This window comes from Dasypus novemcinctus, chromosome 31 (genome assembly GCF_030445035.2).
Source record: "Dasypus novemcinctus isolate mDasNov1 chromosome 31, mDasNov1.1.hap2, whole genome shotgun sequence".
Taxonomy (NCBI): domain Eukaryota; kingdom Metazoa; phylum Chordata; class Mammalia; order Cingulata; family Dasypodidae; genus Dasypus; species Dasypus novemcinctus.
The window spans coordinates 25,306,941-25,319,759 of NC_080703.1; the positions used below are offsets into that span (position 1 = coordinate 25,306,941).

Below are 12,819 nucleotides of genomic sequence, written 5' to 3' on the forward strand. Positions count from 1 at the left end.
TTATGCAACGATAATAACTCTAAGAGGTAGTCTGAGAAGCTCTCTATTCCCTGTAATCCAAAGCGCCTGATGAGGCCACCCAACTCTGTCCCAGGCTGTCCCCGATCCTAACTGACCCTGTTGAGTCCCCACCCACCCCCTTCCTTCGCCCCCTGCTGACCTCCGCCGTGGATAGGGCTTGCTGTCCTAAACCTCCAAGATCAGAATGCCAGGGCTGCAGAGAAGGTATGAGTGTGGTGGTTTGAAGCTGTGTGCAGCTCAGAGAAACTGTTCTGACATCCAAGCCATTCCTGTGGGGGGGGACCCATGGTAAGGAGGACGCCCTGTGAGGCTGCTCCAGTTAAGTGTGGCCGCCTCGGTCAGGGGGTTCTTAGCCCTACTAGTGGAGTGTTTGTAAGAGAAGAGAAAAAAAGCAAGAAGCTGAGCTCAACGAACCCCAGAAGAGAAGCGAGAGAGCGCCAGGGGCCGCCACGTGCTGGCCGGGCCCAGGATCGCCGGCTATGGTCTTTGGGAAGGAAGCATCACTATGATGATTTTAGACATTTTCACGGCCTCAACACTGTAAGCCGATCAAGTCCCGTTGTTTAAGCCAAACCGTTTCATGGTATTTGCTAGAAGCAGCTGGGGAAACCAAAACAATAAGCAACAGTAAGTGAGCGGGGGAACGCTCTCTAAGCAAGGCACCTCAACAGGAATTATAACGGAAATCATCAGTGGCTTTGACTGCATAAAAGCAAAAGCGTTAGCTATGATGAAAAACACCATAAACCAAGTCAAAAGGTAAAGGACAGGGAAGCGGACGTGGCTCAACTGAAGAGCGTCTGACTACCATACGGGGGGGCCAGGGTTCAGTCCCCAGGGCCTCCTGACCCATGTGGAGCTGACCTGCCCGCAGTGCTGACATGTGCAAGGAGTGCCCTGCCATGCAGGGGTGTCCCCGTGTAGGGGAGCCCCACGTGCAAGGAGTGCGCCCTGCAAGGAGAGCTGCCCTGTGCAAAAGAAAGTGCAGCCTGCCCAGGAGTGGTGCCGCATACATAGAGAGCTAATGCAACAAGAAGATGCAACAAAAAAGAAACGCAGTTTCCCAGTGCTGCCCGATAATGCAAGTGGATGCAGAAAAACACACAGCGAATGGACACAGAGAGCAGACAATGGGGGGCAGGGGGAGAGCTAAATAAAAAATAAATTACAAAAAAAAAATAAGCATTTGGAAGAAAAAAGGTAAATGACACTGGGACCTTTTTTTCAATCATGTCAACGGATAGCAAGCAAAATCCAATAAGAAAAAAAAAAACCCTGATAAAACTAAAAAAGGCAGAAGACATTATGTAGGTATAAAAGAACTATGGGATCCTTTTTCCATATGAAAAGTCTTGTGGAAGCAAACCTAGACTTTGTCTCTGTGAAGTCCCATGGGTAGAGAAAAACATACTTTGAACCCTGTCTAATTCTAGCCCCACAAATAAACAAAATACTGAGCATTTCCTGGAAGTTGCTGATGACTAAACGCAAACAACTTTTGCAAAGCTGCTGGCTGAAGCCTGGCTGCAACCTTTGTGGAAATGATGATCTTGTAGGAAAATTACTGGTTTGCTGCCCTGGACACACACCAACCATAAATTTGGTTACTGGTAATTTTGCAGTGTCTGGCTCTAATGGCTTGTGTTTATTTCATGAGCAGTTGAGTACCTCGTATTTCTTTCAAGTGTTCCTTCCTGACAAGAAACGCAAAATGCCTTGAGATAATATTTTCACCTATTAAAGTTTCCCTCACCCCCCAAGATATTGCTCGATATCAGCCAGAGGGCAGAGAGCTGGGCACACACAGGTGGCTAGTAGGGCAATTCGGTTATATTTATCGAGACTTTAATGTAAGAGAAATATACTATCACTCAACCTCTTCTGCAAGATTGGCAGCCCTGAGAACTCCTATTTTAATGTAGCATGTTATGGCTATATTCCTGCTCCTAAAAGAATGAGGAGCAGACATTTCCACATGCAACAAAATATATTCTTTAAATCCTGTAATTCTATTCCGGTTTAACCAGTGGACATAATTAGGTTGAGTTTGCCGATAATTAAAAAACAAACACGAAAATGCCATCAGCAGGCAAATGGCTAGATACATTTTCTAAGGATATTTAAACCTATAGGAAATGCTCTTGATTTAATGCTCTTAAAAAATGCTCTTTTTTTAAAAGGAAGAAGGTACGATTGTACAGCATGATGGAAATTTTGATAACAAAATTCATTTTTAATAAAGCTGAGAGGAGGAGAAGGAGGGATTTCTCCTTTTGGGGTAACGGGGCATTCTGTGGTTGACTGGGGGTGATGAAGGCACAGCTCTGGGATGAAAATGAGAGCCCCTGAGTGTACACTTTGAATGGATTGTACGAGGCTTGGGATTGTATAACACAGTAAACCGTGTGGTGGAAGATGGACTGTGGTTAACAGAATATGAGAACGTTCTCTCATGAACTGCAACAAACATACAGTACTCATACAGGGTATTAATAATTGGGGGCATGGGGGAAAATACAGCAAATGTAAGATATGGGCTAGTTCGTAGTAATATTTTAACAATGTTCATTCATAATTTGTCAGAAATGTTTCACAACAATGCAAGGTGGTGGTGGTGGGGTGATGGGGGGGGAACCCTGGATGATGTTACGCATGTTTGTCTTGTAAGTCCACAACTTTTACTATACACATATTATTTATGTATGTGCATGCATGTATGATATAATTCAATAATTTTTTTTTAGGAGGTACCAGGAATTAAACCTAGAACCTCGTACATGGGAGGCGGGTGCTCACCCATTGAGCTACCCCAAACCATATCAAAAGATAAATGACATCCACTTTCCAATAAAAGCTTTTTAAATGAAAAAAAAAAAAAGCACTTGGACATTCAGAGCGACCATAAGCCTAATTATATTAGTTATAATGAGGAAAGAGAAAGTCAACAGAAGTTGAGAGAGACAAAAAGCATTTAAATGACCGGTCCTCCCCTTTCCTTAAGGTGAAACAAGCAGTCATTCTTTTGACTGCCATTTACTAAGAGAAGGCTAAAGGTTATTAAGTTCAATGAATTCAGAATTGCCAGTCCTGTGCTGCCTTACGGTCAACTAAGGCGGGTGGGTCTGCAGGGGGAGTTTTAGGAATAAAGAAAAGAGGGGGCGAGGAAGGGAGATGGCATGGAGTGAAGGAGGCAGGGGAGAGACAGACAGACGGAACTGCAGACCTAGGGGGAAGGATCGGATGAAGCCAACCCCCGGGGCACTGCTTTGCTCTCAGCCTTTTGTCCGAGAAGCCCATACCACAGAGATCAACCCAGAAGGCAGCTCAGACTCATCGGCAGACCCACGCGCTGAAATGAAGGAAACGACATCAAATCCTTGTCGAGAGGGCGTGTGCGGGGACACGCGGGCTGGAGTCTGCGAAGGACGCCAGGGACACCGCAGCAGTTGTGACCGGCTATCGTGGAGGGAAAGCTGATCTTGCTGCCAGCAGCTCGATGCCCTTCCGTGGAAATCCCCAGCAGATCCTGGACTTAATGGCGCCTGTGCTCCCCCTTCCAGGAAGCAGGGTCATCCGACCCAGGTCACTGGATTAGTCACTGGAGTGCCAATTTAAAAGAATGAAAACAGGGAAGCGGACGCGGCTCATCCCCTTGGTGCCCACCAACCACAGGGAAGGTCCCGGGTTCGGGTCCTGGTGCCTCCTAAAATAAGACGAGCAGATGCCGCCTCCTGCCACAGTGAGCTTAGATGCCGTTTCCTGCGCAACGAGCAGATGCCACAAGCCAGCAGACGCCGCAGCCCTTGGGGAGCAGATGTGGCTCGGGCTGTTGGGCACTTGCCTCCCATGCGGGAGGTCCCGGGTTCAGTTCCCCGTGCCTCCTGGAGGAGGTGGGCAGACAACAAGCAGACAGACGAGAGAACCATCTGGGAGAGGAGGGAATAAATAAAATAAATAAAACAGATTTTTTTTTTTTTAAAAAAGGAATGAAAGCAGTTTTTTAAAAGAAATTCAAAAGGCAGAGTAGGGGAGGAGGCAAGGGCTGAGTGAAAGAAAAGCACGGGCTGTTGTTGACAAAGGCCACACGCAGATGTAAGCCTGTAACATGAGCAGAGAGGCAGTGGACCAGCAAATGAAGCAAAAGTCTTTAGCAAAGATCAAAACAGGAGTCACTGCGCACGGCAGGCCCCGGGTGTCACACAGCTGAGCAAGCCATAAGGGCTTCTCGGGCAGAACTCGTCTCGAGGGACGGGCTCCGAATGGCCGCCACGAAGGAGCTCTGTCCTTGCTCAAACTCTGGGACTCCTACCTCGGATCACCGGGCTTGAGGGCCCTGGGCACTGCTTTAAGGGAAACATCTCTGATGTTGGATGAGGAAAGTGTCACCCACGCAGGAAAATTAGCCCTTGGTGTCCGGAGGATAAAGCAGGGCTCCTGGCCCAGTTTGAGGGAAGCAGATCAAGTTCAGAGCTTAGCAATTCAGCTCCCAGCGGAGGGAACCCAAGAAGCTCCTGGACACCTGGCAGCGCCCAGCTGGTGTGCATTTCAGGGACCTCAGAGCCTTTGATTCTTACACGGTTGCTCCCTTGGGGGGAGTATGGGGACCTCATAGTTTTGGAATGTAACATTTAAAAAAAAAATTAAGAAAAAAATAAAAACAAATTATAGTAAAAAAAATAAGTCAAGGTGACCCAAGCTCTGCAATGGCGGAAAATGCTGGAGGTAGAAAGTGCAGCTCCTCACCCAGGCTTCCGCGAGGTGGACAGTGGCAGGACACACGGGATGAGCCCCCCCTCCTGCCCGCTCCTGTTTCCTTTAACTCGGTAGAGTGGCCTCAACCACGGGGAGGGGGCACTGCTGTGACACCGCCCGAGGAAAGCTGGAGGGCGGATCATAAGGGGAGGGGGATGAAGTGGGCAGAGCCTTGGTGGCTACTGAAGGGACACAGCCCTGTCCAACCCCTCTGAGAAGGTCCATACCACACACACTTCCCACAGCCACCGTCCCGAGACGCTCAAGACGCGACAGGGATGCTCGCACACACAGCAGGAAGCCAGTGCATGGAAGGAAATCCGCAGAGGGACAGGAGGGACAGAAATGGGTTTGACAGCTTGTTGCTGCCACAGCTTCCTTGGCCAAGATAAGATCAGGGCTGGGTTTGTTTAGGGACAGACCAACCCTGGCGTCTCCTCCGGAGGTTTGTCCTGACTGTGATTTATTTTGTTGGCAGGCGCAAGGAAGGAGTCGTTTTGGGGTAAACAAGGTTTTAAAACCATTCTTTGCAGAGAGAGCTTGTAAACTGGATACTAAAAACGAACAGAGATGAGTTTATCCATTGCAATGAATGTACCACGCTGATGAAGGATGTTGCTAATATGCGGAAATGTTAAGGGGTGGGGAGCAGGGCATATGGGGACCCCCTATCCTCTGTAACATGCATGTCATCAGAATATCTTCTTTTAAAAAAAGAAAGTGAGAAAAAAAAGAACCCAGAAGAGTTAGCGCTTCCTTGGCAGAACCCTCTCTGTAGGGGCTTCAGCTGTATTTTCTAGAAACATGGACCATCTTTATCAACAGGGAGGAGGAGGTGGCGCTTGCCCCTTCCACTCCAATCCTTCAGGAATGGGGCATGTGGATCCTTCCCAGAGAGCCATCGAATCGGTTTTACTAAGCAGACTGGCAAACCTGGTCATTTAAAACATGTGAAATAAATAGCCCCGTGTCCAAGTGGCTTAGGAGAAAAGTCGGGATTGCTCCTGCAAATCTGCACCAGGAGTCCTCGGTTCTGGCCGCTCCAGGACCCACCTGTGGGGGCTTTGAAAAAACACTGACCGTGGGACCCCCTCTAGACCAGTGTTAAATCAGAATCTCTGCAAGTGTAGCAGGTCCTCGGCAGTGTCTAAAATGCTTCTCAGGTGATTTCAATATGGAGTCAGGGTAAGAAATAGTGATCTAGAGCTGTGCTAACATGCATGGGGATTTGTCAAAATTTAGAGTCTGATTCAAGCACGTCTGAGACGGACCTGGAAATTCTGAATTTCTAACAAGCTTTCCAGTGGTGCTGTGGCTTGATGGCCGCATTTTCTATAACAAGGCTCTCTAGATCTGTCTCTAACTGTGGGGCTGGGAACTGAGGATTCTTGCCTGGAGGGTGCAAATCAGAGCCAACGCTAAACCTTTGGATCATTTTGGCCCCCACATAAAAACTTTCTTATGATGCGTGGGAGGAGAAAAGGCGTAGCCATCAGTTTACATAAGCAGAAGCCAGATGCTATTCAAGACAATTTTCAATTTCATTTAATTAAACACTGCTTCAGCGGATGAATGGATAAACAAAACGTGGTATATCCATACAATGGAATATTATGCAGCCAAAAAAAAAAAAAAAAAAAGAATGAAGTGTTGAAACTTGCTAAAACATGGATGAATCTTGAAAACATGATGCTAAGTGAAAGAAGCCAGTCAATGCACACACACAACACACACGAGTCCATTTATGTGAAATGCTCAGAATAGACGAATCCACAGAGACAGAAAGTAGATGAGTGGTTATTTAAGGCTGGGTGGCTAAGAAAGAGATGGGTGATGGCGAAAGGGTGTAGGAAAGGGTTAAGTTTAGTTTTCACAAAGGGGAAGCCAGAGCCAGGCTCTGCCATTCCGGGAGGGTGGGAAAGGGGTTCTAGTAGCTTTGGTGCAAAGAATTTGAAAAGTGGAGCTGAAACGAGGGGCCCAATGGTGAGAAGGGAGGGAGGGGCCAAAGTGAGACGGGCCAATGGCGTGAAGTGAGGGTGGGGCCAAAGTGAGACGGGCCAATGGCGTGAAGTGAGGGTGGGGCCAAAGTGAGACGGGCCAATGGCGTGAAGTGAGGGTGGGGCCAAAGTGAGACGGGCCAATGGCGTGAAGTGAGGGTGGGGCCAAAGTGAGACGGGCCAATGGTGTGAAGTGAGGGTGGGGCCAAAGTGAGACGGGCCAATGGTGTGAAGTGAGGGTGGGGCCAAAGTGAGACGGGCCAATGGCGTGAAGTGAGGGTGGGGCCAAAGTGAGACGGGCCAATGGTGTGAAGTGAGGGTGGGGCCAAAGTGAGACGGGCCAATGGTGTGAAGTGAGGGTGGGGCCAAAGTGAGACGGGCCAATGGTGAGACGTGGGGGCAGGGCCAACAGTGAAAGCAGGACCAATTTGAAAAGGGTGCCAGGAGTGAGATGGGTGCCCAGCCTGCCCAGCGCCAGGGGGTGTAGAGAGCCCCGGAGCAGGGACTGAGAGCAGGAACCCTGTAAGTTAGTTAGACAGCTGGGATGGGCTGTAACCCCTGAAGTACCCAATCAGTGGGGAACAGGGGCGGGACCTGCCTGTTAGGTTTAGGGTATAAATATCACTGTTTCTTGTTGTTTGGCTGGTGACCATTTTATCCAGGTCACTCCAGTTCTTGCAAGACCGTGAATAAAATTCTCTTCTCCTCCACAATCAGGTGAGCCTTTGTTCTCTTCCAGGTGCAGCTTGCTTTCTAATAAAGGCACAAGGTTTATGTCTTTTTTTTTTTAATTATTGTGGTGAGGTCTATACAGCATGAAATTTGCCATTTTAACTGGGGTTTCCCTTTTTTTTTTTTTCTCCCACGTTTCCCAGCCAGTGGCTGACAGCTAAGAGAATGTCACCACTTTGCTATGGTAAAGGAGCCTACATTGGGTGCCTCCAGCCTGGGGGCTGGTCCAGGGGGCGATGGGCCCGCGGCTGCTGTTTGTTTGTTTCAGACTTGACCTTGAACTGCGGAAGGCCGAGGTTTTTCCTGTCCAGTGTGAAAAAAACTGCTTTGCAATGCATGCATGCAACCCAATATATAGAGAACTCCTGCAAGTCTATTTAAAAATAAAACAAAAAAAAACGAACAGGAAAAGGGAGAGAGGAAAGATAGGCACAGACCATTCTCAAAAGAGGAAACTGGGAAGAGGCCTCCTGGACGTCAGGAAAACAAACATTAAAACAGCAACCAGATACTGTCGGACCCATCAGATGGGGGAGGGGTGGCTGCAAAACTTAGTGGGACAGCGCGACATGCTGGCAAATGTGGAGAAGCGTGGATTCTCACCTGCCGCTGGTGGGAGTGTAGATTGGTCCACACTCTTAGGAAAATAAGCGGATATTTTAGTCAATGGGAAGATGTGTCTATCCCATGACTTGCTGGTATTTACCCACGAGAAGGTCCCACCCCTGTGCAAAGGACACAGATTCAAGGTCACTTCCTGCCTGCCCGGGCTGGGTCAAAAGCCCTGGTCACAGGCTCCCTGAGCACGTCCTATCTGTTGAAACGGAGATGTCAGTTGTGTCTGCACTGACACAGAGCTGTCCTCCAGCCATGGCTTCGGGGATGGCCGTTTTCGTCTGACTCCCACACTTTTGTGGCTGCAGGAGCAAATGAGAACGTGGCCTTGAGTGAGTAACCCCTGAGGAGTGGGTGCAGATTTATAACCCCCTCTCCCAGCCAGAGAAACGAGGTGGGCCAGCAGCCCCCAAGCCTCCCCCGGGCACTTCTGTTTTAACTCGTTCACCTGCTACAGTCCCTGGACACCCACTGTCCCCTTGTTACTCTCTTTTCCTCCTCTATGACACCCATCCTCTGCTCACCTCCTCATTTTCCACTTTCTTTGCTAAATCTCAGGTGTCTGTCTGCCCCAGGTTCCACCGTAGGGGCTCCTCTCCTCACTCTGCCCTCAGATACCACCTGCACCTGACTTCAGCAACTGAGTGCCAAGCTCGCCCGATTGCCCTGCTCCTCAAATCCCGTTTATTTCTAAATAAAGGTAGCAGTTGGGTATTATTTACGAATTCCAAAAAGAGATATTGGATTATGTTTGTGAACCGCTCTGTTCCTCCGGGCGTATTAGATTATATTTGTCTTAGAGGTTTCACTTTTACTTACTTAAATTATGATTAAGGCTTTGATTGGGCCACATCAGTAGAACGTTGAGTCCCTGCCCCCTTGGTGGGTGAGACACACAGAGAAAACAACATGGCAGAGGAGAAAGTTTGAGGTCTTTTTCTGCTGGAGACCCGGGAAGTAACACACAGGAGGAGAACACCGAGGAATAGAGACAGCTCCACAGACATGGCAGAGGTCCTGGGAAGAGAGAGAGCCTCGTAGTCTATAGGTGACCTTGGGGGAGAATGGAGCAGCTGAGCCTGGAGAGGAACAAGCCCTGGAAGAGAGATGAGCCTTACGCCAGCCTACAGCTGAGACTGGAAGAAGCTGGGATCACGGAGCTTTAACAGGAAGAGGAAGCTGAACCCTGGCAGACGTCGGCAGCCATCTTGTTCCAACACGTGGCCACAGACTTTGGTGAGGGAAGTAACTTATGCTTTATGGCCTTGTGACTGTAAGCTTCTACCCCAAATAAATATTCTTTATAAAAGTCAAAAGATTTCTAGTATTTTGCATCAGCACCCCTTTGGCTGGCTAACAGAGTAACTTAGCTATTACTCACAAACTACACAATTAAAAGCGTACAGTTCAATGGTTTACATTTTTAGAATTGTGCAACCATCCTCCCATCAATTTTAGAACATTTTCATCACCCCTGAAAGAGACCCCAAACCCATTAACAGTCACTCTCCATTTCCTCCCAAATTCCCTCAGTCTTAGGCAACAACTCACATACTCTATCTCTATAAGAATTTCCTATCCTGGATATTTCATATAAACGGAATCATACAGTCATGTGGTTTTCAATGACTGGCTTCTTTCTCTTAGCATAATACGCCAGCATTTTTTTTTTTATTACTGAATAATATTCCATTGTATGGATATACTGTATTTTGTTTTTCTAGTTATCACTTGATGGACACTTGGGTTGTTTCCACTTTTTGGTTATTATAAATAGATAATGCTACCATGAATATTCATGTACAAGTTTTTGTGTGGATGTATGTTTTCCATTCTCTTGGGTGTACCCGTAGAAGTGGAATTGCTGGGCAGATGATAATTCTACATTTAATTTTCTGAGGCCTTGCTGGACTTTTCCAAAGCAGCTACATAATTTTACCTTCTGTATCAGTTTCCTAGCTGCTAACCAAATATATGATGGGTTGGTGTAACAAAAGTTTATTGACTCATGGCTCAGAGCCTAGAAGGCTTGCTTCCTCCTGGGGTGGCATCTTCTGGCTGGAGGGCAGCCTTGGGACTTCTTGGCTTTTCTGTCACACGGCAATGTACATGGGGTGTCTTCTGCTCTTTTGTGGGTTCCTTTGAGGCCCGCCTTTTGGCTGCTCCCCATGGCTTCCTCTTCCGTGTCCAATTTCCTTTGCTGATAAGGACGTCCGCCATATTGGACTCAGGACAACTCCCACTCAGTCTGGCCACACTTTAACTAATGCCCTCTTCAAGGCTCCTATTTGCAAAAGGGCTCACACCCACAGCGCCAGGGGTTGGGACCCGGACATGCCTTTTTTGTGGGGGTCATGATTCAATCTCCAAAACATTATCACCAGCAGTGTATGAGGATTGCTGTGAATCCACACCTTCACCATCACTTGCTATTGTCTAGTTTTACTTTCCGTATTTTTTTTTAGGTACTGGGGCTGGGGATTGAACCCGGAACCTCCTATGCAAGAAGCTGGCGCTCAACCACTGAGCTACATCAGCTCCCCTGAGTTGATTTTTTGTTTGTTTGCTGTTTGTTTTGTTTTTTTGGAGGCACCGGGAACCAGACCTAGGGCCTCCCGTGTGGGAAGCAGGCACTCAACTGCTCGAGCCACATCCATACCCCACGATTTTACTCACTTTTAGTATAGTTATCCAGCAGGTGTGCTCTCTCTCCTTTTATTCTATAGTCCAGAATGTTCCCTGCCTCTTGGATATTTCCAGATGGAAGGGCCCAAGCAATTCAAACCAAATATCGAGTATATTTTTTCTTGCCTTTTTTTTTTTTTAAGGCAAAACACATTTATTGTGTCTGTAGGGACAAGAAGCCAATGCCAGCCTAAAGTGACTCAGACCTGACTCCCTGGGCTGCAGTTGCACTTTTGCTTAAATGCCTGTTTCTATTTAGCATCTGCTTTGGTTATGCATTAGCCTTTGTGCATATGGATGAACCTTTATAATTATGTGATCAGTGTGTTCAGGAAATCATAGTTGCACACACATTGTATGAGAGAAAAAGGGGCTGATAACTCCACCCCAGGGAGGGAATTGTACTATGACAATTAAGCAAATGTCAGTAAGGACAGCAGGCGTCTCTGCACAGGTCTGGCCAACACGTCGAAGCTGGTTTTCATACTTCACTTTCCTAGCAGGAAGTTCTTGACCGCAAGAAATGGCATTTGTCACCAAGAGAGGGTGGCATCTCTTTACCATCTAATTTACATCAGATTCTTTCTACCTTAAGAGTCTGGCTGGCAGCAACCAGATTTTCTGTCACCGCATGGAAAGTCAAGTAGGGCCCCCAAAGGGAACCCAAACTGGAAACCAAAACTAAAAATTTTACTTCATTGGAGATATCAGCCATACTTAAAGATTTCTTTCAAGAAGACAAGGAGAAAGAGGTAGATTTGTTGGTGAGAGTAATATGGTTCTTTTTTATCTTGAATTTCCCTAATATAGTCAGGGAACTATGAAAGGCAAATATGTTTCCTTCCTTTCCAAGATGTGAGAAACAAGGTAAACTGGGTATTATTTATAGACAAAGGAATCAAGGCCCAGAAAGGTTAAGTAACTTGCCCAAGATCACACAGGTCCAGAATTTGGATCCCTACCTGGCTCCAAAGTTTTGAGAGGCCAGAAGTGTTTCCAACCTGGAGGCAGAGAACTCTCTTTGAAAAATAATACACATTTATCAAAACAAAATCTTGTACAGGGCCTTGAGGGATCATGAAAGTGAGGGTTTGAGGCTTATTTAGTTTCATAGTAAAACAGCCTCTAAATGAAAATCCCGCCATCTCTAAAGCTGGTGGACGGGCAAACTAGATTAGGCCACAAAGGGGTTGGTTCTTTTGATGCCTAACATTCTCTTTGTTAAAATTTCTTTCATGGAGTTTCTTTCATGAAGGCCCACCATCCTTGAAAAAAATTTTTCCAGGTGTGTTCCCAGAGTCTTTCTGATTTTAAAGACAAATTCAAAAAGCAAGTATTTTTGCTTTTATTTTTTCTATCTCAGTGTCATCGTGAGAAAGCAGAAAACGAAGATTCAACAGGCAAACACAAGTGAGTGTCCAACGTCAAGGAAGCAACAAAATGCAATCCCATGTCTGAAAAGCTGCAGGCCAGAAGTGGAGGTGAAATTGCTGGACATTTATACCTGTAGTGGGTTTTATGTGGAAAAAGAGATTGTTCCAAGAGATTGGGAGATGCCCTTGCACACACTCAGCTTCATTCATGAGAAATGTGTGTCCCTCTAAAAGTACAACCAAAGGTCAAAGGAATAATTGTGCTAATTTTTTTTTTTGCCAGCAGCCCAGGGAAAAGTCATTTGCGAAGAGTGACCTCTAGTGGGCAGGAGGTCATAGTTCACTAGAAAAGGATTTTGTCCCCATCTCGGCTTGTTTTTTTATAAGAACCTTCGGGATTTTGCTTAAACAATAAATTTGTTTGGTTTGATTTAAAGAAACAAACATATTTATTGTTTCAAATTAATTTCTACATTCTGTAAGTGGCTTCCTTATAGTGTGCCGGGTCTATATAAATGTTCAGCAGCAACTATTACAACTAGAATAAGAATTTAATAAAATTGTAGCCTTAATTGGGAATAAACAACACAAGTTTACTTTTTACGGTGAAGTTGGTAGGAGAAACTTCTAAATTTTGGATACAG

At 46.6% G+C, this 12,819-nt stretch overlaps 1 non-coding gene across 1 annotated transcript; it reads right to left on the reverse strand.

Moving 5' to 3' along the window:
* Positions 1-1,867: 1,867 nt before the first annotated feature.
* Positions 1,868-2,002, reverse strand: LOC111767258 (small nucleolar RNA U109). The gene has a single exon (XR_002799125.1). It is a non-coding gene; the product is annotated as a small nucleolar RNA U109 (small nucleolar RNA).
* Between the last annotated feature and the right edge of the window lie 10,817 nt (positions 2,003-12,819).